The 23,073-nt window shown below is 41.7% G+C and overlaps 1 long non-coding RNA gene across 3 annotated transcripts in view; it reads right to left on the bottom strand.

Moving 5' to 3' along the window:
• Positions 1-12,276: 12,276 nt before the first annotated feature.
• The window catches only part of LOC138285675 (uncharacterized), a 251,710-nt gene continuing 240,913 nt past the window's right edge, over positions 12,277-23,073 (bottom strand). For all 3 annotated transcript variants that reach the window (XR_011201629.1, XR_011201627.1, XR_011201628.1), the window contains one exon: positions 12,277-15,159. This is a non-coding gene — a long non-coding RNA (uncharacterized lncRNA). The remainder of the gene's footprint in view (positions 15,160-23,073) is intronic.

Raw genomic sequence — 23,073 nt, 5'->3', positions numbered from 1 at the left:
TCTGGGTAACAGAACCTGGTGAGTGCCCCACCAGTCACCCCATCTTGGGTTCCCCTAGGTGTCTGGTTTTAAAAAAGGTGATGTTTTTGTAGGTTTCCCTAGGTGCCGGCTGAAATGCACAGGTTTGGTAGGTTTTCATAGGTGCCTGTTGAGCTAGAGGCCAAAATCCTTAGCTAGGCACTTTGCATAAAACAACTTTGTTTTCTTTGGGAAATGTGATGTGTCCACGTTTTGTTTTGGGGCATTTCCAGTCGCGGGCGCTAGGCCTACCCACAAAAGTGAGGTACCATTTTTATCTGGAGACGTGGAGAAACTCTGAGTGAAAGGGAATTTGTGGCTTCTCTCAGATTCCAGAACTTTCTAACACCGAAATGTGAGGAAAAAGTGTTTTTTTGGCCAAATTTGGAGGTTTGCAAAGGATTCTGGGTAACAGAACCTGGTGAGTGCCCCACCAGTCACCCCATCTTGGGTTCCCCTAGGTGTCTGGTTTTAAAAAAGGTGATGTTTTTGTAGGTTTCCCTAGGTGCCGGCTGAGCTAGAGGCCAAAATCTACAGCTAGGCACTTTGCAAAAAACATGACAGATTTAAATGTAAATATGTGATGTGTCCATGTTGCGTTTCCTGGCACGAGCAATAGGCCTACCCATGCAAGTGAGGTATCATTTTTATCGGGAGACTTGGGGGAACACAGAATAGCAAAACAAGTGTTATTGCCCCTTGTCTTTCTCTAAATTTTTTCCTTCCAAATGTAAGACAGTGTGTAAAAAAGACATCTATTTGAGAAATGCCCTGTAATTCACATGCTAGTATGGGCACCCCGGAACTCAGAGATGTGCAAATAACCACTGCTTCTCAACACCTCATCTTGTGCTCATTTCAGAAAGACAAAGGTTTTCTTGATATGTATTTTTTACTCTTTATATTTCAGCAAATGAATTGCTGTATACCTGATATGGAATGAAAACCCATTTCAAGGTGCAGCTCATTTATTGGCTCTGGGTAGCTAGTGTTCTTGATGAACCTACTAGCCCTATGTATCCCCGCAACCAGAAGAGTCCAGCAGATGGAACGGTATATTGCTTTTAAAAATCTGTCATCACAGGAAAAAGTCACAGAGTAAAATGTGGAGAAAAATTGCTGTTTCTTTCACCTCAATTTCAATTTGTTTTTTTTATTTCAGCTGTTATTTTCTGTAGAAAACCCTTGTAGGATCTACAAATATTAACCCTTGCTGAATTCCGACTTTTGTCTGCCTTTTAGAAATGCTTTGCTTACCGGGATCCAGCATTGGTTTTACATCCATTTCTGTTACTAACTGAAAGGAGGCTGAAAGCACAAAAATAGTAAAAATAGATTAAGTCCCTGTAACATGCCGACATTGTGTTGAGAAATTGGGTTTTCTGATTCAAGTCTGCCTGTTCCTCAAAGCTGGGAAGATGGTAATTTTAGCATCGTAAACCCTTTGTTGATGCCATTTTCAAGGAATAAAAACACAAGCCTTCTTCTGCAGCCCTTTTTTCCCATTTGTTTGAAAGAAATAACATTTTTGCTGTATTTTGGCTAATTTCTTGGTCTCCTTCAGGCGAAACCACCAAGTCTGGGTACCTCTAGAATCCCTGGGATGTTGGGAAAAAAGGACGCACATTTGGCATGGGTAGCTTATGTGGACAAAAAGTTATGAAGGCCTAAGCGCGAACTGCTCCAAACAGCTAAAAAAAGGCTTGGCACCTGAGGGAGAAAAGGCCTGGTAGTGAAGGGGTTAATTGACTAAAAAACTAAATGTTGACTCACTGACTGACATTTTATACTATGGGAATCGTAACAGAGTAGATGCGATATCCGTGAAGTTTGTGACAGAGTATCCCCTCTGCCAACTTCTAAATCAGGCCCTAAATTCTTTCCTTTGTACATTTGAGACTTCAACAGATTCTGAAAACAGGCTATGTTCTTCTGTTTGGAGGACAACACTTAATTTTGTTTGGTGATTTACAATAATTTACCCCCATGAAGAGGCAGCCTGCTTCAAGATACTTCTCCATGAGGAAACACGGAATTCCTTGGGAATTATAGGAAATTTAAATATTTAGTTAAACTTCCAATACAAGGAACTACTTAGGAATGTGTGCCAAGCATCTGATGAGGAATATATAAATATTCTAAGGATATTAGAGTAGGAGTTCTCACAAAAGAGAGAAAGCATTGTTAAGAAAGTCCACGTATGAACAAAGCATTTCCTACAAACAAGACATCAGCACAACTAATGTTCAATTTCATTGGAGAAGAGAAATCCATTGTGCGCCTAATGCCTAGGCTTTAGGGGTGCTCTTATTTTAATGAATAATTGCAACAGCTTCAGAAAGTAGAAATTTTAGAAACACCAGGGGGTGACAGTAGTACTAAATGAAAGACTACAAGCAAAATTGGATTTACTGGAGAAATCTGTTTCCAAAACCGCAAGATTAGAAAAGTATTTACGTTTGCAAAAACAGCAGGATCATTTTACAACACAATTTAAATGTTGAAGAAGGATTAGTTAAAGGTGCCATAGATAAGTTATTGATTTCATTTTGTTTCCTTACCGGAATGAAGCTGAATATTTAGTGATTAAATTTGATTAAGTTGTAGGTTTAAAATAGATTGCAAGATCTGTTGCAAGGTTTCTGCTGGTAAAAAGCTTGTATATTCATGGGAAGCAGTTCCCATTGGCTTTAGCAAATGTCTAAACTATTCATAAATCCCAAGTTATAAGTTAAGTTGCATTATTCATTAATATTGGTAGTACTGTCTTTGAGGAAGGTATGTCCTATATAGCCTTATTGATGGTTACAAACTTGTCCAGTTTGTATCTGGTAGACTTTGACAACACTGTCAGAGAGTATAACCGATAGGGAAGTGCTTATGCTTCTCATTTAGGACAGTATCATATCTATGAAAAACCTATTATCTGTCTAAAGCAAAAGCTTTCAAAGGATTGTAGCAATCTTGTTACAAAGAAATGTAAGAAAGAGAACAAGGAACTTCTTGAGAAAAACACTACTGGCAATACTGGTGATTTTGTTGGTTACCAGTTGTTAAACCCCTCTGGTATCACCTGCCATGTCAATGTGGTTCTTAATGCACTATTTTCTTTACCTCATGTTGTTCATGAAAGAGAACTGAGAAAAGACAAAAGGTTGTGCCCTACACTCTTTAGTTTGTTAGAATGACTGGACAATGTACTATGCATCTCACATTCAATACATTTTAGACGTGTGCCCTGGATCTGTACACTTTACTCAAAACATTCAGGAAGGTGCAAAAGAGTTCTTTGTTGGTACTCTTAGGGATCTTAGAAGAAAAAATAGTACTCACTGACAACTTATCTGGACATAGTTACTCATTGGACCGTGAATGTGAAAATTGTTCTTTTATGTCAAAAACTCAAATGAATTCAGAGCTATTTATATACTTAACTCTTCTGGACTGCAAAACTGCTAATTTTGACAGGTTGTTTAAGGAAGCTTTACAGAGCAATAAATATGGGAATTGTAAATCAAATCTTCTATCAACATTGCATGCACAACAAATTGGGAAATATATTATCCTAATGCTACAGTGATGTACTGCAGACAGAACAAAACTGGAATTATAATTTACAAATTTTAAAGCAGGACATATATCTTCCTGGATGAACATATAAGACACTAAACTATCTATTAAAAAACTGCAACTGGATGGACACATTAAAAAAACTTGCCTTTTAAAGTACCAAATTCCTACCTTTTCTTTCTTCAATCTTAGTTTTAAAAGAAAAAGCAACTTAAAAATGAAATAGCATATTAGGCACATATCAAATACAATAAGTGATTACACCATGTGGCCTACCAGCTGTGATATCTATACAAGAAGATTGAAATAATTGTACACAGTTGTTGGTTGAAGAATACAGTGCAAATTCCAGTAAATTAGAAATAATGGTTAAAAAGTATTAACTAGGAGATAAAACTGTTTTGTGGAGAAAAAAATACTACTAATTATATTATCTTTCATGAGCAAGATGATTTTACTTGTGGATACTCCATTTTGTTTGTAAGTAAAAATTTATATCGGATCACAGAATGAGACGAACATCACAATCAAACAGATTTTGCAACATGAGTCTTCAAGTCACAAGAAAGTTTACAAATGAATGGAAAACTGAAATACTGCTCTTGTAGTTTATATATTCTCACTTTTTATAAAGTCATACAGCCTATCAGGGGTGACGTTTTACAAGCCTTTATATATATACAGTATATATATATATATATATATATATATATATATATATACGTATACATACACTATAGTATATATATATATATTATATACTTATCTTCAGCATTTATTTATTTAAATTAGTTAAGTAAGCAATTGGGTAAATACTTGTAGTGAGTGCAATGAATAGTGTCGCTAAATTTCAAAATTTACAGTAACATACTGTGCAGTTCTGGGTTTTTTCTACAATCTATGTGATTGTTTTTTCCCACTGTTCAGTGATGATCTTTACACAGTACATGATTTAAGATATAAAAGTATAGAAGCTGAGAACAGTAAAAAAGGGAAAATTAAATGTGTGATTTCTTTACACTATTCAAAATATGTATTTTATTATAATTAACATTATCTTTTGCCTTTCAGTTATTAAACATTAGTGTGCAAAAGTATAACACATAATATTAACATATATTTATCTGTTCTCTCTTTTTGTATAGATCAGACAAATCATTTATTGCAGTAATGGAGGTAAATAATTAAATTTCTGACATATGTAATTCATCCCATAAAACATGTAGGTATACATTTGTTTACACAGTAAAACACTCGAAAACATACTGATATATACAGTGATACATGCAAACATCCACCCATGTGTACACTGACACACCCAAACACACACTCATGCACACACCAACACACTTATCAAACAGAAATAGAGTTACTGATATACCCAGGCTCACACTGATGACTACACTGACACACTCACCAATACACTGATGCAAAAACGAATATGCAAACCCAAACCCTAGAACATAGAATAATACACCCAGGCATACTGTTGTTATACACTGACACACCCAGGTACACACTCCTGCATACACTAACACACAGAGGGACACACTGACGCGTACACTGACACACCTAGGCACACACTGATACATACACTAACACTCCCAAAGACATACTGATACAAACACTGACAAAACCAACCACAGACTGACACATTCACTTACACACCCATGCAGACACTAACACATTCAAGGACACACCATTACACACACTCATGCATACACTGACACACCTAGACACACACTTAAACAGACATTGATACACCCAGCCATGCACACACCGACAACCCAGCCACACTCATGCGTACAGTGACACACTCATGCATGTACAGATACAGACTCTGGCACATCCAACCACACACATACATATGCTGACACACCCAGGAACCCACTGATGCAGACATTGACACACCCATGCACACACTCATTCATACACTGAAACACCCAGACACATACTGCTACAAACACGGACACAACCAGACACACACTGACACATAAAGTTACATACCCAGGTATACACTAATACATGCAGTGACACAACCATTCACACACTGGCACATAAACTAACACACTCAGGCTCACACTCATACGTACACTGACTCACAAACACACACTGATACATGCACTGACACTTCCAACTAGACACTAATACATACATTAACACACCCAGGTATACTATGATATATAGACTCTCACAACCAAGTATATACCCATGAATAAATTGAGACACCCAGGCACACACTGAAATACACACTAACTCATTCAGACCTACACTAATGCATACACTGACACACCTAGATACATACTGATGCATACATTGACACACCCAGGAACACACTCATGCATACACCAACACACCCAGGCACATACTGACACACCCAACCACAAACTGATGTGTACACTTACACATACATGCAAACACTAATGCATACACTGACACACCCATGCACAAACACATGCATACTCTAACACACCAAAACACATACTGATACAGACTGATGCATACAGTTGCATGCCCAAGCACATACTAACACATACACTGGCACACCAATGCACACACTGGCACATACACTTACACACCCAGGCACACACTCATGTTTAAACTAACACACCCAGGGATATACAGTAACAGACACTAACACAGTCAGGTACACATTAAAACATACAGTTACACACACATGTACACACTAATGCATACAATAACACACCCATGTACACACTCACTTTCTTACACTGACACACCCAGACACATATTGAAACAGATAATGACCCGCCCAGTCACATACTAATGCATACACTAACATAACCAGACACATAGTGATACACACACTAACATACCCAGGCACACACTGATACATACATTTACACACCCATGCACACACTAAAGTATACACTGACACACCGATGCACATACTGAAACACCCAGGCACACACTTATGTGTACACTAACATAACCAGGCACATACAGTTACAGACACTAACACAGTAGGGTACACACAGACACATACAGTTACACACACATGTACACACTAATGCATACAATGATACATTCATGTACACACTCATACATATACTGATACCCCCAGGCACATATTGAAACAGATAATGACCCACCCAGTCACATACTTGCACACACTAACATAACCAGACACATACTGATGCACAGACTGACACACCCAGGCACACACTCATGTGCACTCTAACACATCCAGACATAGACTGATACAGACTATGACACACCCAAACACACACTGATGCATATAGTTAGACAACCAGGCATGCACTGACTCATACACTGACACGCTAGTTCATACACTCATGCATACACTGACGAACCCACATACTGAAACAGACATTGACACACCTAGTCGCATACTGATGCATACAGTTGCACACCCAAGCACACACTGACACACCAATGCACACACTGACACACACACTGACATACTGAGGCACACACTCATGTGTACACAAAATCACCCAGGCACATACTAGTATGGACACTGACACAGCCAGGCACACACTGAGGCATACAGTTAAACACCCAGGCACACAATAATGCACACACTGACACACCCATGCACACACTCATGCATACACTGACATACCCAGACACATACTGGAACACACACTGACACACCCAGTCACATACTAATACATATACTGACATATGCATGCACACACTCATGCATATACTGATACACTCACACACATACTAATAAAGACACTAGCACATGCAGGCACACACTGACACATTTCCTAACACACCCATACTCATACATACACTAACACACCCAAGTAAACACTTACACATAGAAACACCCACTAACTCACCCATACAACTCCTTACATACCCTTCTAGTCAGACATATACAATTACTCAATCATTCACTTAAACACAGATATATAAAGACACATACTACAGGGGCATACAAAGACATACAGACAAAAATAGTATGTCTAATCTTTCTTTTAACCAGATAAGGTTTTCCAAAAAAACCCTTTTTTTCTTTTTTTCTTTCTTTTCAGGACTAACAATTTTTTGGCGTGTGTTAGAAATGAGGTCTTTGGCTCACAGTCAGGTTACCCCCGTCCAAGCAAGGACCCTCACTCTAGTGAGGGTAAAGGAGAATCAGCCTCAGCTAACCACCACTCACCCCCTTGGTGAGGCAGGCCTAACTTCAGAGTGCTAGGTGTGAAGTATTTGTACCAACACACACAGTAACTCAATGAAAGCACTACAAAATGACACAACACAGGTTTAGCAAAATAGAAAATATTTGTCTAAACAAAACAAGACCAAAACGACAAAAATGCACAATACACAAGTCAAGTTATCAATTAAAAACCAAAAAGAGTCTTCATGTAATTTTAAACACAAAGCTAACGCTGTTAGCGTGGAAATGTACCTGGGTGTGTCAAAAAGAACCCCTCACAGGCGAGTGTGCATCAAAAAGGGCTTGCGATGCGTTGATATCACTCACGAGCGAGACCGTGCGTCGTTTTTCCTTCAGTCAAGTCGGTGTGCGTCGTTTCTTCTCTCCGCAGGAGAGCTATGTGTCTATTCGAACCGCACTCTAGGGTCCGGGCACGGCTTGCGCCTTTTTTACACACCCAGCGATGTTTGAGTCGGAAATTCAGCCGCACGATGATCTGAAAACCACGCAGCGCTGGTTACCATCTCATCTGCCTCTGTCAGCGATGCTGCACATCATTTCTCCAGCCGCGTGCGCCGATCTTCCAGTTGCACTGCAGGCGAGCATCGATTTTCAGCCATGAAGCCTGTGGAGCATTCATTTTTCAGCCGCGGATCTGAGTTGTGTCGAACTTTTCCCTGCACTACGGTCTTTGGTTGGATTTCTCTCTCTTGTTCTGCCAGCTTCTCCTTTCAGGATTCCAGGAACTGGATGGGCACCACTTGGCAGAGTAGGAGGCTCAGCAGAGGCTCCAGGTTCTGGCAGAGAGAAGTCTTTGCTGTCCCTGAGACTTCAAACAACAGGAGGCAAGCTCTAATTCAAGCCCTTGGAGAGTTCTTCACAAGAAGGAAGGCACACAAAGTCCAGCCTTTGTCCTCTAGCATAGAAAGAAGCAGCAACTGCATGAGAGCTCCACAAAGCACAGTCTCTTCTCCCTCAGCTCTTCAGCTCTTCTCCAGGCAGAGGTTCCTCTTGGTTTCCAGAAATGTTCTAAAGTCTGTGGTTTTGGGTGCCTTCCTTATACCCACTTTGCCGTTTGAAGTAGGCTTACTTCAAAGGAAAGTCTCTCTTGCTTGTGAAATCCTGCCTTGCCCAGGCCAGGCTCCTACACCCCAGCTCCCTTTGTGTCACTGTCTAGTGAGAAGTGCAACCAGCCCAACTGTCAAACTGACCCAGACAGGAAAACCACGAACAGGTGGAGCCACAGAAACAGTTTAAGCAAGAAAATGCTCACTTTCTAAAAGTGGCATTTTCAAAAACACACATTCTTAAAATCAACTTTACTAAAAGATGTATTCTTAAATTGGGAGCTCAGAGACCCCAAACTCCACATATCTATCCGCTTCCAAAGGGGATCTATACTTTACTCATATTTAAAGGTAGTCCCCATTTTAACCTATGAGAGGGACAGGCCTGGCAGCAGTGAAAAACTAATTTAACAGTATTTCACTGTCAGGACATATAAAACACATTACTATGGCGGTCATTATGACCGCGGCGGGCGGCGGTTGCCGCCCGCCATGCAGTCACCGCCGAATGCCCGCTCTGCGGTCAGGAGACCGCAGATGCCATTCTGGCTTTCCCGCTGGGCCGGCGGGCGACCGCCAAAAGGCCGCCCGCCGGCCCAGCGGGAAAGCCCCTGCAACGAGGAAGCCGGCTCCGAATGGAGCCGGCGGAGTTGCAGGGGTGCGACGGGTGCAGTGGCACCCGTCGCGATTTTCACTGTCTGCAAAGCAGACAGTGAAAATCTGTATGGGGCCCTGTTAGGGGGCCCCTGCACTGCCCATGCCATGGGCAGTGCAGGGGCCCCCAGGGGCCCCATGACACCCGTCCCCGCCATCCTGGTTCTGGCGGTGAAAACTGCCAGAAACAGGCTGGCGGGAAGGGGGTCGGAATCCCCATGGCGGCGCTGCAAGCAGCGCTGCCATGGAGGATTCCCTGGGCCAGGGGAAAACCGGCGGGAAACCGCTGGTTCCCCTTTTCTGACCGCGGCCTTACCGCCGCGGTCAGAATAGCCCACGCTGGCGGTGCTTCCGCTGCCCTCCGCCCTGGCGGTCAGAGACCGCCAGGGTTGGAATGAGGGCCTATATGTCCTACCTTAACCATACACTGCACCCTGCCCTTGGGGCTACCTAGGGCCTACCTTAGGGGTGTCTTACATGTAAGAAAAGGGAAGGTTTGGGCTTGGCAAGTGGGCACACTTGCCAAATCGAATTTACAGTTCCCCCTGCACACACAGACACTGCAGTGGCAGGCCTGAGCCATGCTTACAGCGCTACTAGTGTGGGTGGTACAACCAGTGCTGCAGGCCCAATAGTAGCATTTGATTACAGGCCCTGGGCACCTCTAGTGCAGTGTACTAAGTAATCATGGATGAACCAATTAGATACACATTTTGTATAGGAGCACTTGCACTTTAGCACTGGTTAGCAGTGGTAAAGTACCCAGAGTAACAAAAACAGCAAAACCATAGTCCAGCACCCACCAAGAACCTGGGAAACCACGGCAAAAAGGTAAGGAAGACCACACCACGGATGAAAAGTCTAACAGCATGTTTTTTGGACAGAAACTAGAATGAAACAACTACAAAAACAACATGCATACAATTGGTGCATATGGATTAAACGGGGAAAAAAAAAATAGCACTTGTTGCAGCTTTTGTCAGCTAAAATGGCAGAAAATGACTGTTCCCCAACTGAGAGCACCTTGTTACACTTCCTACCAAAAATGCCATTATCTTTCAGGTCAGAAATAACTTCTAGAAAAACTTCTGTGCCAGAAACTTCAATGGTGTCTCCCACCTGTAATTCTCCAGGTTTAGGCTGAGATGCTGCCTCTTGCTCCTTCTCTGCTCAAAACAAATGTCTAGGGCATATGATCTGCAAATGTGTCAGTAAAATACAGGCCCCATTGCATTTTTTTTTATGTTCCTTGTGACAAAATGTTTGAGCAAAGATTGCATTGCACCTGTCATGCCACGCCCTTCTTCTATCCAAATGGAATTGAAAAAACATCCAAGCAATACTCTCTTTCCTTCTTGGCTGTTCATCTTCAGGAGAACTGGATGTATTCTCCTGAAGGTCTGGCACCTGTAATGAAGTGGAAGCTGCCATTTGAAAAAGGACAACATCACCCAAGAAATACTGCTAGCAGGTGTAACACTAGGTGGCAAACCAGATAGCAACACAGAAAAGAGAAGAAAAGTGGAAAGGGACTTCCTCTCTTTAAGCACGAAATCTGTTTTAGCCAATCAAAACTTTTTATTTTTGTGTCACATGGTATTTGAGAAGACACCGCAATGACGTCACAATGTCACAGAAAATACAGAAAATATGTTAAACTGTGTTTCTAAAGTTAAATTAGTATACGACCCACCTCAAAAAATAATTTCTAGATATACTTTTATGTGTTCTTAAAAATCACAACAAGTTTAGCAAATCTCCCACTAACCCCAAATCTATGTGACGGTTCAGTTCAAAAAGGAAATCCTGCATATTAAACCAACTGTACCAATAAACACAGGAAACCTTTCATGCTGCAAAGAAGTATGTACATTTCCCTTCATAGCTACTTCAAGACGGTACATTGTCAACATGGATATAAAAATAACATGAGGAGCCTAAATTATAAACAAGTACAATAAAACTACATATCTCCTTCTTAAATGATATGTTTTAAATAATATTCCTATGCATTTTAGTTTTATGGACAGGTGTTCCAGGAATATCTTTGAGGACTTTTGCTCTCGGAGGTCACCATTTTTTCCTCCTTCCCAATAGCACGCCTCCAGCCGCCATTATATTTTTCAGCAGTCCAGTTGCCGCTTTCCCGACTCGCTGGCCTATATTTAGCCCTGATGCAGGCAACGTGCAGTGAATGCGCCCAGCGGGCCCACCTAAGGCAAGCCTGTCTGCACCGTCGGTGCCAGGTCGGGCCTGGGGTCTGGTCCCCCTGTACGTTCGAAGAAGAAAGTAATTTCCTATTCTTCCGACCTCCTCCATGCCCTGAGGCCGGTTTCTCTCATCACTTGCAATCAGAGTTTTGACCCTATGATCATTATGGGCCATTGCAACAAATGCCACTGGTCCCCCGCCAACATTGGATAATGATGATTCTTTGATCCAGGAGGGAAACAAATGTACCTTCCTCCTGGCAAACTGTTGCTTCCTGGTAGCGCACACACTGGATATACATCTGCTTGTGAATGAGCTCTCACCTATAGTCCTTTTTCTTACAGAGACCTGGCTTCATGAGGGTTCTGCCCCTGAAAGTGATTTGGCCTTACCACATGGCTATCTGATAAATAAGCTTGATATAGAGTCTGCCAGAGGTGGGGGAATCACGATTATGGAGACAATTTAAAAGTTAATTCTCATCCTTTGCAGTTAGTAGGCTGTGAAAGTATGTACTTCTCTATCACTTTGAATCCTCAGTTTACTTTTTCAGGTGTTCTGTTTTATCACCCCCCCCGCCCCCTCTGGCCCCCCTGAAAACTTTCTATACTCCCTCTCAGACCACATTGCTGAGCTAACATGCACTAAACCCAACTTGTGCTGAGAACACAAATAACCCCGCTACTGGATCTTCACTCTTGGATATGGAAGCTCTAGACCTGGTGCAATTGATCAAGGGCCCTACGCACGTGAAGGGGCATACCATTGACTTAGTTTTCTCAAACATTGAGGAGTTGATTCCTTTGGCTCCCCTTCCTCTGGCCTGGTCTGAACACTTCCTGATAACCCTCAAATTAGCCATTCCCATTTCCAGAAGACTTTGTCACAACACAGCTCTACCCTTCCGATGCTGGCATAATCTCAAAGCCAGAGCCTGGATTAACACCTTGGAGAGATTGAAACCCTCCATCAAGGACAATATTACAGATTTGTTAGAAACTTTGAATAGCTGGATTACTACCAGCTTAGATGTGCTTTTGCCCTGTTCTATTAAAGCCGAAGGATGTCGTAGGAAATGTGCTCCTTGGTTTTCTCCTCACCTTCGACACCTCAAAAGAGAATGTAAGAAATCAGAAAGAAGATGGCAAAAATCCTATGATGAGTCATTAAAACAAGAATACAGAAGAGCCATCAGGTGCTACCACTCAGAAATTAAAGCAGCCCAATCTACATAGTATGCAGCGAAAATCGAGCTGGCATCAAACTCCCCTAAGGAGATTTTTCAGATATTTAAAGAAATTACCCAGCTGCAGCAGAACTCGGCTCTTATGGAGGCTTCCCAAGAACATAGTAATAACCTTACAATGTTATTTCAACAAAAAGTTCTAGACATCTATTCAACTCTTCCTACAGCTGTTTCCCAGTCCTCGGAGCTGATGGGGCTTCAGTCTTTGTGTCTCACCACTTTTTTGGAATTTCTTCCCATATCCGAAGACTCAGTGCTGAAATCTCTTACCACCCTTAAGTCAGGTTCCCCCCTCGATCCAGCCCCTCCTCATGTGTTGGCATTAGGTGCTTCAGTTACGGTACCCGTTATCACTAATCTTTTGAACTCCTCACTGTCCTGGAGTATAGTACCCCAACAATGGAAACATGCCATTATCAAACCCCTTCTGAAAAAGCCTAACTTAGACGCTGCTCTGCCTAGTAATTCTTCTTCTGGATCTCAGTGCTGCATTTGACACAGTGGACCACGACATATAACTTGGTAGAATACGAGAGATAGGAATATCTGGGTCCGCCCTATATGGATTACATCCTTTATTAAGGGCAGATCACATCAGGTCTTGGGCAGGTCCTATTTTTCTTACCCTGTCAAGAATAGCTGTGGAGTGCCTCAGGAGTCTTCTCTTAGCCTCACCTTGTTTACCATTTATCTGTTACCTCTTGCAGAAGTTGTTAAACCTTTTGGGCTGTCCCTAGTGTCGTATGTGGACGACACACAGTTAAAAGTATCACTATCTACAAATTCCAGCGCAAACTGTGCATTACTTGCCCATGCCTTCAAAGCTGTAGTGGAATGGATATCACCAAGTAGGCTGTAACTCAGCAATAATAGGACTGAGGTGATGATACTTGGACATCACTCACAACTGAGATCTAATCCCTCGATCTTGGAAGGATTGGGAAATCTTCCGCCTCCTAAAGAACTCATCAAGAGCATCAATCTTCAAATCACTATGGCACATCATGTCAATAAGGTCTCTGCAACCTCTTTTTGTTTGCTCAGGCTTTAGAGGAATGTTTTGTTAATTCTCCCATTTGTTGCCAAAAGACTCATCATACAGGCCATGATTAGGTTGCGTCTGGACTATGGAAATGCTTTATATATTGGATCCCCTAAATTTGTGATTAAAAAGCTACAAGTGGTTCAGAATGCCTCGGCCGGTCTGCTTTTAAATATACCGAGGCATGAATCAGTCAAATCTGCAATTTCTTCTCTTCACTGGCTTCCTGCGGCACATGGGATAAAATTTAAGACCCTGTGCTAAATGCACAGAGCCCTGCACAATAGAGGCCCATTATTGCTTAGGACATTGGCTTCCTTTTGTACACCTTCTAGACAGCTTAGTTCCTCTACTGGCAGTGATTCCCAGAGTAAAGACGTCTAGATAGAGTGGAGGTTCTCTGGCCTATCAGGGGACCAAGCTATGGAGCTCCCTACCACTCAGTCTTCGCCTCATCAGTCATGAACTATCCTTCCGGAAAGCTCTTAAAACTTGGTTGTTCAAAGCATAACCTTTCTGTCGGCTCTCAGTGTCTCGCTTCCAATGCTGGAAGGCCCTTGGGTAGCCATGCGCTTTACAAATTGGCATAACATAACATTCTTCACTTCTGCAAAGTACAAATGATATTAAGTTTTTGACTTTGCACATTACAAACAAATGTGCAATACTTGATGAAGGTAAATATGTTGTTCTTCTATTACAGTGGACCATGGGCCGTGATTTGCATGCGGTTACATGCATTCTGTACATTGGCCACAGAGACGGGCTGCATTCCAGGCCCTGTGGGCAAACCCCCAGTGTGTTTGTAAAAAAACCTTGAAATTTACAGAACAAATAATAGGTTACAGAGAGGTTACAGTTAGGAATTAGCATCTGAAACATCTTTGAAATTCACTGAAAGAAACAAAGGTTACACAGACCTGACAGGTTCAGATTTCATTCATACAAAACCATAGAAATTCAGCAGTTATATTTACCTGACCCAACTATAACTTACACCCCTGTAATGCACTTATGACCTCACATATTCCATCACTGATGGCATGGTCATTAACATAACTGGTGACATCACTGATATCTCAAACACTGATCCAGGCTTCCAGTAGCCAATATTCCATTTATATTTGCACAGTAGTTAATGTGACACTGCTGATCATATCAATGTGCATATTGTCCATGAAGGTGAAACATCCATCTGTAAAGAACAGGGTTGACAAAACAAAACTAGTGTAAAAGAACCAACATCCAACCATCACTTCAAGACAATTAACTAAAAAAAATGACTACAGCATCACTGGCTCCTATTCACTAATTCCATTGGAGAGGGAGGCAATAGCGTGGTTTTGCATTGAGATTTTACCTATGAGTACAACAAGAATATTTACTGATGAAATCTCTGTAAATGGAATTGCATCACTATAGTCAACAGTTCCTGTTCATATTATTGTGTACTTAGAATTATGATGATCACTATGGTCTTTGATCAGTAACAAGTGAAAATTAACTCAATCATAACAAACGCACCAGAAGTGGTTGATATTTCTAATGATGAATCAGTGCATTATTATTTTCTTTTTGTAATACATTTTCTGTTTTCTTCACAAGTAATAAATATTTTGCATTTGGATGGAATAATATGAGGCAACACACTGCAATGAAGTCTGTTTTCCATTTCAACTGGATCTGTAGAATTTTAGAGGATAGCTTACAAACCTCAGGTCATGTGATGAAGACCAACCTTGGTCGAAATGCGGTCTGCTCTTTTTAGCCAATAAAACTCTTTGACATCTCCTTTTTTGTAACTCACCTTCACTGCCTCTGATAAGCAAGGTGAATTGTTGTGTGATACAGATGTGTGTGTGTGTATCGTCACTTAAAAAAACAACGTTATAGTTATGCTCACATTTTTAATGTACGAAGTCATAGAAACGCAGCTGTTAGTGTTATTTCAAGTAACTGTAGGTCATGCCATTAGGAAACTATAAGTCGTGCCCCGGGTGCGGTCTAATTATTTACAGCCCCCGCACATAATCACAGAAATGCCTGGAGGTGGTGGTCCCTGGGGCTGCATTGCTTCCGTGTGAGAGGTTAAATTAATCTCTGAGAGTGTTTATGAGTGAATGCATTTGTGTCTGAATGAGTCTGTGAATGTATTTTTTTTGTATTTTTTTTCACCGATATTTGCAAATTTGTCACAAAGTTACATGGAGCCACACTGACGGTGAGAACAAATTCACAAATATCATGTGTGGAAAAAATACCTGGTTTCCTCAAAGACACCTAGGGCCAGATGTAGCAAATTCCCAAATTGCAAATTGCAATTTGCGAGTCCCTGCGACTCGCAAATTGCAAGTCGCAATTTGGTATGCAGAAAGGTGTCTCAGACACCTTCTGCTACTCGCAATGGGGTCGCAAAGACCCACCTCATCAATATTAATGAGGTGGGTCGCAGTTTGCGACTCCATTGTGAGTATGGGCATTCACGGGGATGGTGGCCTGCTGGAGACAGCAGACCACCATGTCCGTGACTGCTTTTTAATAAAGCAGTTTTTTTTTTTCAAAGTGCAACCCGTTTTCCTTAAAGGAAAACGAGCTGCACTTTGAAAAAAAAAACGAAACCTTTAGTTTCGGTATTTTTCAGGGCAGGTAGTGGTCCATTGGACCACTGCCTGCTCAGAAAAATTATTATTTTTTCCAGACACAAAGGGGAAGGGGTCCCATGGGGACCCCTTCCCGTTTGCGCCTGGGTTACCATCCACTTCAAGTGGATGGTAACTGCGCTTTCATTTGCGACCGCTTTCGCGGTCGCAAATGAAAATGAATTGCATTGCGAGTCACAAATAGCAAGGGAACACCCCTTCCTATTTGCGAGTCGGAAATGCATTTTGCGAGTCGGATACGACTCGCAAAATGCATTTCTACATAGCAAAGAGGCATTTGTGCCTCGCAAACTGCGATTTTCGCCGTTTGCGACTCGCAATCTCTTTGCTACATCTTGCCCCTAGTTTCCACCCTGACCCCTCATAGCACTTTTGATTAGAATTTTTAGTCCTAGGGACTGTGTTCCATTACCGTGTCCCATTGCCTAAAATGGTGACCACAACTTTCTGCTCAGGTTGTGGCCAGCCATTCACAGCATTCGTATTGGCATCGGTATTCTGTGATCCATCAAGTAGGGACCGAGAAAAAGGACAGTAAAAAAAAGTGTGCTTACCATGATAATTCTGATAGATGTTTTTGGACACAACTACAGCCCAAACAGTTGGACGGAATTACACCAGCTTTTGGTCCAGAAACTTCGTTTTTTGTTATTTGGTGTAAATCCATTCAGTGGTTTTCAAGATATTAAAGAAAAAAATAGTACATCTACGCAGAGCCTAAGCACAGATCTCAAAGTGAGATCTGATTGGCTGTCAGTACTGCAACCAGAAAGTGCTGGCAGCCATCTTGGGACCAATTTACATATTAGAACCCCACTGAAATGCATTGTAGTGAATGAGCATGCAGTGGGGTAGTGTTTTATTGGGACAAGTTGGAGCATGCTGGGTGGTAGGAAGTTTGTGGATCCCTGCATGTTCCTGCAGTTTATGTCATGGAAATGCAACGAAAAATAGTTGTTTTATTCAATGTTTCATGTTTCAGGGTATTCTGGGTAAGAAAACTTTAGGGGATCTACACAAGCGGTTCCTCCTTGGACTCCCCTTGATGTCTACTTTTCAGAAGTGTCTGGATTTGATAGGTTTCCCTAAATGGTTTACTGATCCCAGGGCAAATTAGTACTCCAACCCTAGTTATCATTATCCCCACAACACATTTTGGGCCCTTCCTTATCGCAGGCATTAGGCCTACCTACACAAGTGAGGTCCTATGGAAAATGCTGGGTGGAAGGAAGTTTGTGTCTCCCTGCAGGTTCCAGAACTTTCCATCAAAGAAATGTGACAGAAGTGTGTTTTTTTATTAAAAATTTTAGGATTGCAAGAGTTTCTGGGTGAAAAACTGGGGAAAGCCAAGCAGGTCAGCCCACCATGGATATCCCTAGGTGTCTAGTTTTCAACATGTTCAGGTTGGTTAGATTTACCTAGGTGCTGGATGAGCTAGGGTCAAAAAACTTGAGCTACCTACATTGGAAAAAAGGCCCAGTTTTTGATAGAAAATGTGCTGCTTCCATGTTGGGTTTTGGGCCTTTTTCTGTCATGGAAACTAAGCCTACCCTCACAAGTGAGGCACCATTTATATCAGGAGACCTGGAGAAAAATCAGGTTTAAGAAAGTCTGTGGCTCTGTGCAGATTACAGAACTTTCCATTGCATCAATGTGAGAAAAAAGTGTTTTTATGATGAAAGCTTGAGATTTGCAAGTGATTCTGAGTAATAACAAGCAAGGTCTGAGCCATGCAGGGCAGACCACCCTGCATACCCCTATGTATCTAGTTAAAAAAAAAATTACAGTTTGCCTAGATTTCCCTAGGTGCCGGATGAATTAGGGTCCAAAATCCTGAGCTACCTGCATTGGAAAACAGGGGTCAGTTCTCTGTGGAAAAATGTGCTGTGTCCATGTTGCATGTTGGGCCATTTCCTGTTGTGAGCACTAAGCCTACCCACACAAGTGAGGTACCATTTTTATCAGGGGACTTGTGGGCATATGAAATACTAGAGTATTTGCTATTGCCTATTGGATTTCACAGCATTTGTACCTTTCGAATGTAAGCCAGTGTAAAAGAAAGATGACATTTTGAAAAATACCCTCCAAATCATACTCTAGTATGGCTAGCCACAGATTCAGAGAAATAGAAATAACCACATCCTCCTAAACTCTATATCTTGTGCCTATTTCCTTGACACCCATTTTTCACTGCCTATTTCACTGTAAGGATTGGTCTTTACTCGCTACTCAATGAAAAGCCACTGTACGGTGAAGTTCAGTTGTTGGCACTGGGTACCTTGGGTTCTTGGACAACCTACGAACCCTATCTATCCCCGCAATGAGAAGGGTCTACCGGATGTAATGGTATATTGCTTTTGTTAATCGGCCATAGTGAAAAAAGTTACAGATGAAAATGTTGTCACAAATGGCCATTTTTCCTACTCATTTTCGATATTTCTTCGTTTCAACAGTTATTTTCTTAGCAAAACCTTGAGGGATCTACACATATGACCCTCTTGCTGAATTTGGAATTCCTCACCTTTTCAGAAATCCTTAGCTTTTTTGGATCACCTATATGTTTCAAACTGGAAGTAAGTTGAGAGCACAAAAAATAGAGAAAATGGGCTACCTTCTAAACAAATGCCCAAACTGTGGAACAAAATGTGTTTTTTGGATTCAGCTCTGTATGTTCTTGAAAAATGGTTAGATGGTGACTATAGTTCAGCAAACCGTTTGTGGATGCCATTCTTTGGAAAAAAACAGACACTGTTATGTGGAGCACTTTCTCCCTTATTCTTCTAAAAATCTCAACATTTTGCTATATTTTCCCTCTTCTCTTAGTTCCCACCAGGGGAATCCACAAACCCTGGTACCTTTAGAATCCCCAGGATGTTGGAAAAAAAGGATGCAAATTAGGCGTGGATACCTTATGTGGAAAAACGTTATGGAGCCCTAAGTGTGAACTACCCCAAATAGCCAAAAAAGGGCAAAGCACCGGGGGGAGAAAAGTCTCAACAGTTAAAGGGGCAAGGGTCTTTTGTGGATCTAAAAGCCCACCTTGGCTCTAAGAGCTAAGGGAGGAGCTAAACCATGGGAACATTTGGCATGGAAATTGTGCAACAAATATTATATTAAAGTATGATAAACTGTTTTCAAAATTCTAAAAAGTGTATTTCTTTGACAGGTGTTTCACCTTAGTACATTATATTACATCACTGCATTGAGAGGCATTTTTTAAAATTGATAGTTTTTAAACATGAACTTAGAAATGTCATGACCCCACCCCCACTCTCATGACAATATCATTAGTGAATTAATCGACAAGTCAGTTGTTCTGTGCAACCTAACTATGCCTGCTGTATTCTTATTTTACACAGAGCAGCGTTATAGTTTGGTAAGTGAAACACAAGAGATTTCTTTTTAACAGGATACATACTCCTGTATTTCAAGGTTTTCTCATATGTAATAATAAAAACATAGGAAGCACAATAAAATAAATTAATTGCCTAGGATCACAACATTTGGTCAAATGGCTCAGCTAAGATTGATCCCACGTTTTTTAGTATTATACTGTGTTATGCAGACACTAGAAGAGTATCCCCAAGTTGCTACTGTTTGACATCAAAGTTTAATGATTTGCCTTTTTTTCTTTTTACATGAGGGTAGAGTGTGGGTTACAGGCAGAAGCCACAAGAAAGCTCAGCTCATATTGAGCCTGGAGGTTCAAGAAGACCTCTCGCTGAACCAGAGTCTACATCTGGCTATAAGCTTCAGTGTCTCATGCACCTCAATACTTTACTCAGGATATTCTGTGCCTGAAAAAAACTTAGATGCTGCTGCCAATGTGAGGCCTGTTTAATATGTGAAACTATTTTAGTTTGCACTGCTGATAACCATCTTCTACCTGTAATGTGTGTGAGGGAATCTTTCACCGCTGCCAAATGCTCTGTATTGTGCATTGACACACATGCTTGGGCTGCTGCTGCAGATGCTGCCTACATTCTGTGAATGCAAGGAAGGAGAGAGTCAATAATCCTTATCTTTATTAAGCAGGGATTTCTTGGGATGGCATGTGTGCATAAAGAGAGGCAGAAAGTGCATTATGCTTTAAAAGTATAGCTGTGTTTAACTCATTTGACCCATTCTATAACTAGTCAACAAATTCCTCTCCGAGTGTTGCACACCTCTAAGAGAAAATATCAAGGGCCCATACAATTTCACTATGGATTTTACGAATTCTAAAGCTTCACGTTGGTCTGCTATAGTACCAGTTTTTTTTTCCTTGAAATGTATCCTATCTAGAGGCATGCAAAGAGGGCTATCCTGACGTAACATATCAAATGAATGTAAGCTATCTGTAACTTTCGAGAAGTATTTTTTTCCAAAGATGTCCTTCCAGAGAATGTGTAAAAAGGCTGTTAGTTTTACCCAGCTGGTTAACCATGGTTAAAGAGGGGCAAAGATCAAGGTGTATTGCAGGTATGTCAAAGGGGCCTCCTGATTTATGATAAATGAGGGCGAGAAAGCCAGTCGGAGGCATAAAAAACTATTTAATATGACTCGGAAGTTAGTGCCCTTAAAAGACACCCACATTGCATGTAGCTAATGTGATAAATTTAGTCTCAGATACTGTAAGTATATTGACCAAGTGTTTTCCTTCCATCTGCATGGCTAATCAGAAAAATATCCAGCTTAGCTTTAGTGAAATATGTGGATTTCTCAGCCACTAGATGACCAAGTTCACACCACTGTTGAATGGCAGGTGCATGAATGTAGTCTCGCACTTTAAGAAGACACTTTTTCCCCTCATGGGCAATGGCAATGGTCATTACATGTGATTTCACCAAATCCAGTGCATTCATTTGAGACATGTAACATGTAAAGTACCAGATCAATCTTACCGGATCAGTGATCTAATATTGCTAATAATATTGCTTTGCAAAAATATCAGAAAATAAATATAATTTTCCAAAATACTGACTTTCTATACTTAACTAAATGAAAACACACATAAGCGGTCATTCTGACCCTGGCGGTCAAAGACCGCCAGGGCGGAGGACCGCGGGAGCACCGCCGACAGGCCGGCGGTGCTCCAATGGGGATTCCGACCGGTAAAGCCGCGGTCGGACCGACAACACTGGCGGTCTCCCGCCAGTGTACCGCCGCCCCATTGAATCCTCCAAGGCGGCGCAGCTTGCTGCGCCGCCGAGGGGATTCCGACCCCCCCCTACCGCCATCCAGATCCCGGCGGTCCGACCGCCGGGAACCGGATGGCGGTAGGGGGGGTCGCGGGGCCCCTGGGGGCCCCTGCAGTGCCCATGCCACTGGCATGGGCATTGCAGGGGCCCCCGTAAGAGGGCCCCTACAAGTATTTCACTGTCTGCTTGGCAGACAGTGAAATACGCGACGGGTGCCACTGCACCCGTCGCACAGCTTCCACTCCGCCGGCTCGATTCCGAGCCGGCTTCATCGTGGAAGCATCTTTCCCGCTGGGCTGGCGGGCGGCCTGAAGGCGGCCGCCCGCCAGCCCAGCGGGAAAGTCAGAATTACCGCCGCCGGTCAAAGTCGGAATGAGGGCCATAATGCCAAACAAAATATTCCAGTTAAAATGATCTATTTTTACTTATATCGATAACACAATTATCGTTACCTTTAAAAACACCTCTACAAAAATACTGCAACACACAATATCGACTACATTGTAATTGCAAAAAACAGGCTTTTGATCACAAAACAGTGTAATAACAGTATTTTACACTAACCAAAAAAAATTTAAAAAATTATATATGCATTGTGAGAATTGGATTGTTGGATGAGTGGGGTCTTAACCCTACTCAAGGAAAAGCCACAATCCCAGTCAGTGTGAACCACTAAAGTCTCTAAATTAACCTGTGCTTAACCCTCCAGTACAGTATCTTGGCACAAAGCAGTCAGGTTTATTTTAGAGGCAATGTGTGAAGTATTTATGCAACACACAAACAGTAATAAAGTGAAAACACAACACAAGAAAAATCCTACACCAATTTAGTGAAATAGAGTACATTTTCATAAATTATTTGATATCAAAACTACATCAATTGAATCAGTAGAACCGGACTTATGAACCTCAGACATTTAGGGCCTTATTTATACTTTTTGGTGCAAAACTGCACTAAGGCAGTTAAGCTCCAAAAAGTTTTGCACCGGCTTGCACCATTTTTTAGCACCAGCTGGGCACCATATTTATGGAATGGTGCAATCCGGTGCAAAGGGTAGGCTATCTTAAAAAAAAAATGACGTTAGGCAGTTATGAGTCAAAATAAATGATTCGGACCAGATTTGCATCATTTTGTGACGCTAAGGGGCATATTTATACTCTGTTTGCACTGCATTAGCGTAATTATTTTTTTACTCTAATTCAGTGCAAAACTAACTCCATATTTATACTTTGGTGCTAGACCGGTCTAGCACCAAATTTATGGAGTTAA

This window comes from Pleurodeles waltl, chromosome 3_1, assembly GCF_031143425.1.
Source record: "Pleurodeles waltl isolate 20211129_DDA chromosome 3_1, aPleWal1.hap1.20221129, whole genome shotgun sequence".
In the NCBI taxonomy this organism is placed as follows: Eukaryota; Metazoa; Chordata; class Amphibia; order Caudata; family Salamandridae; genus Pleurodeles; species Pleurodeles waltl.
The sequence above is the reverse complement of the archived record's forward strand: the minus strand, read 5'-3'. Positions and strand labels throughout refer to the sequence as shown.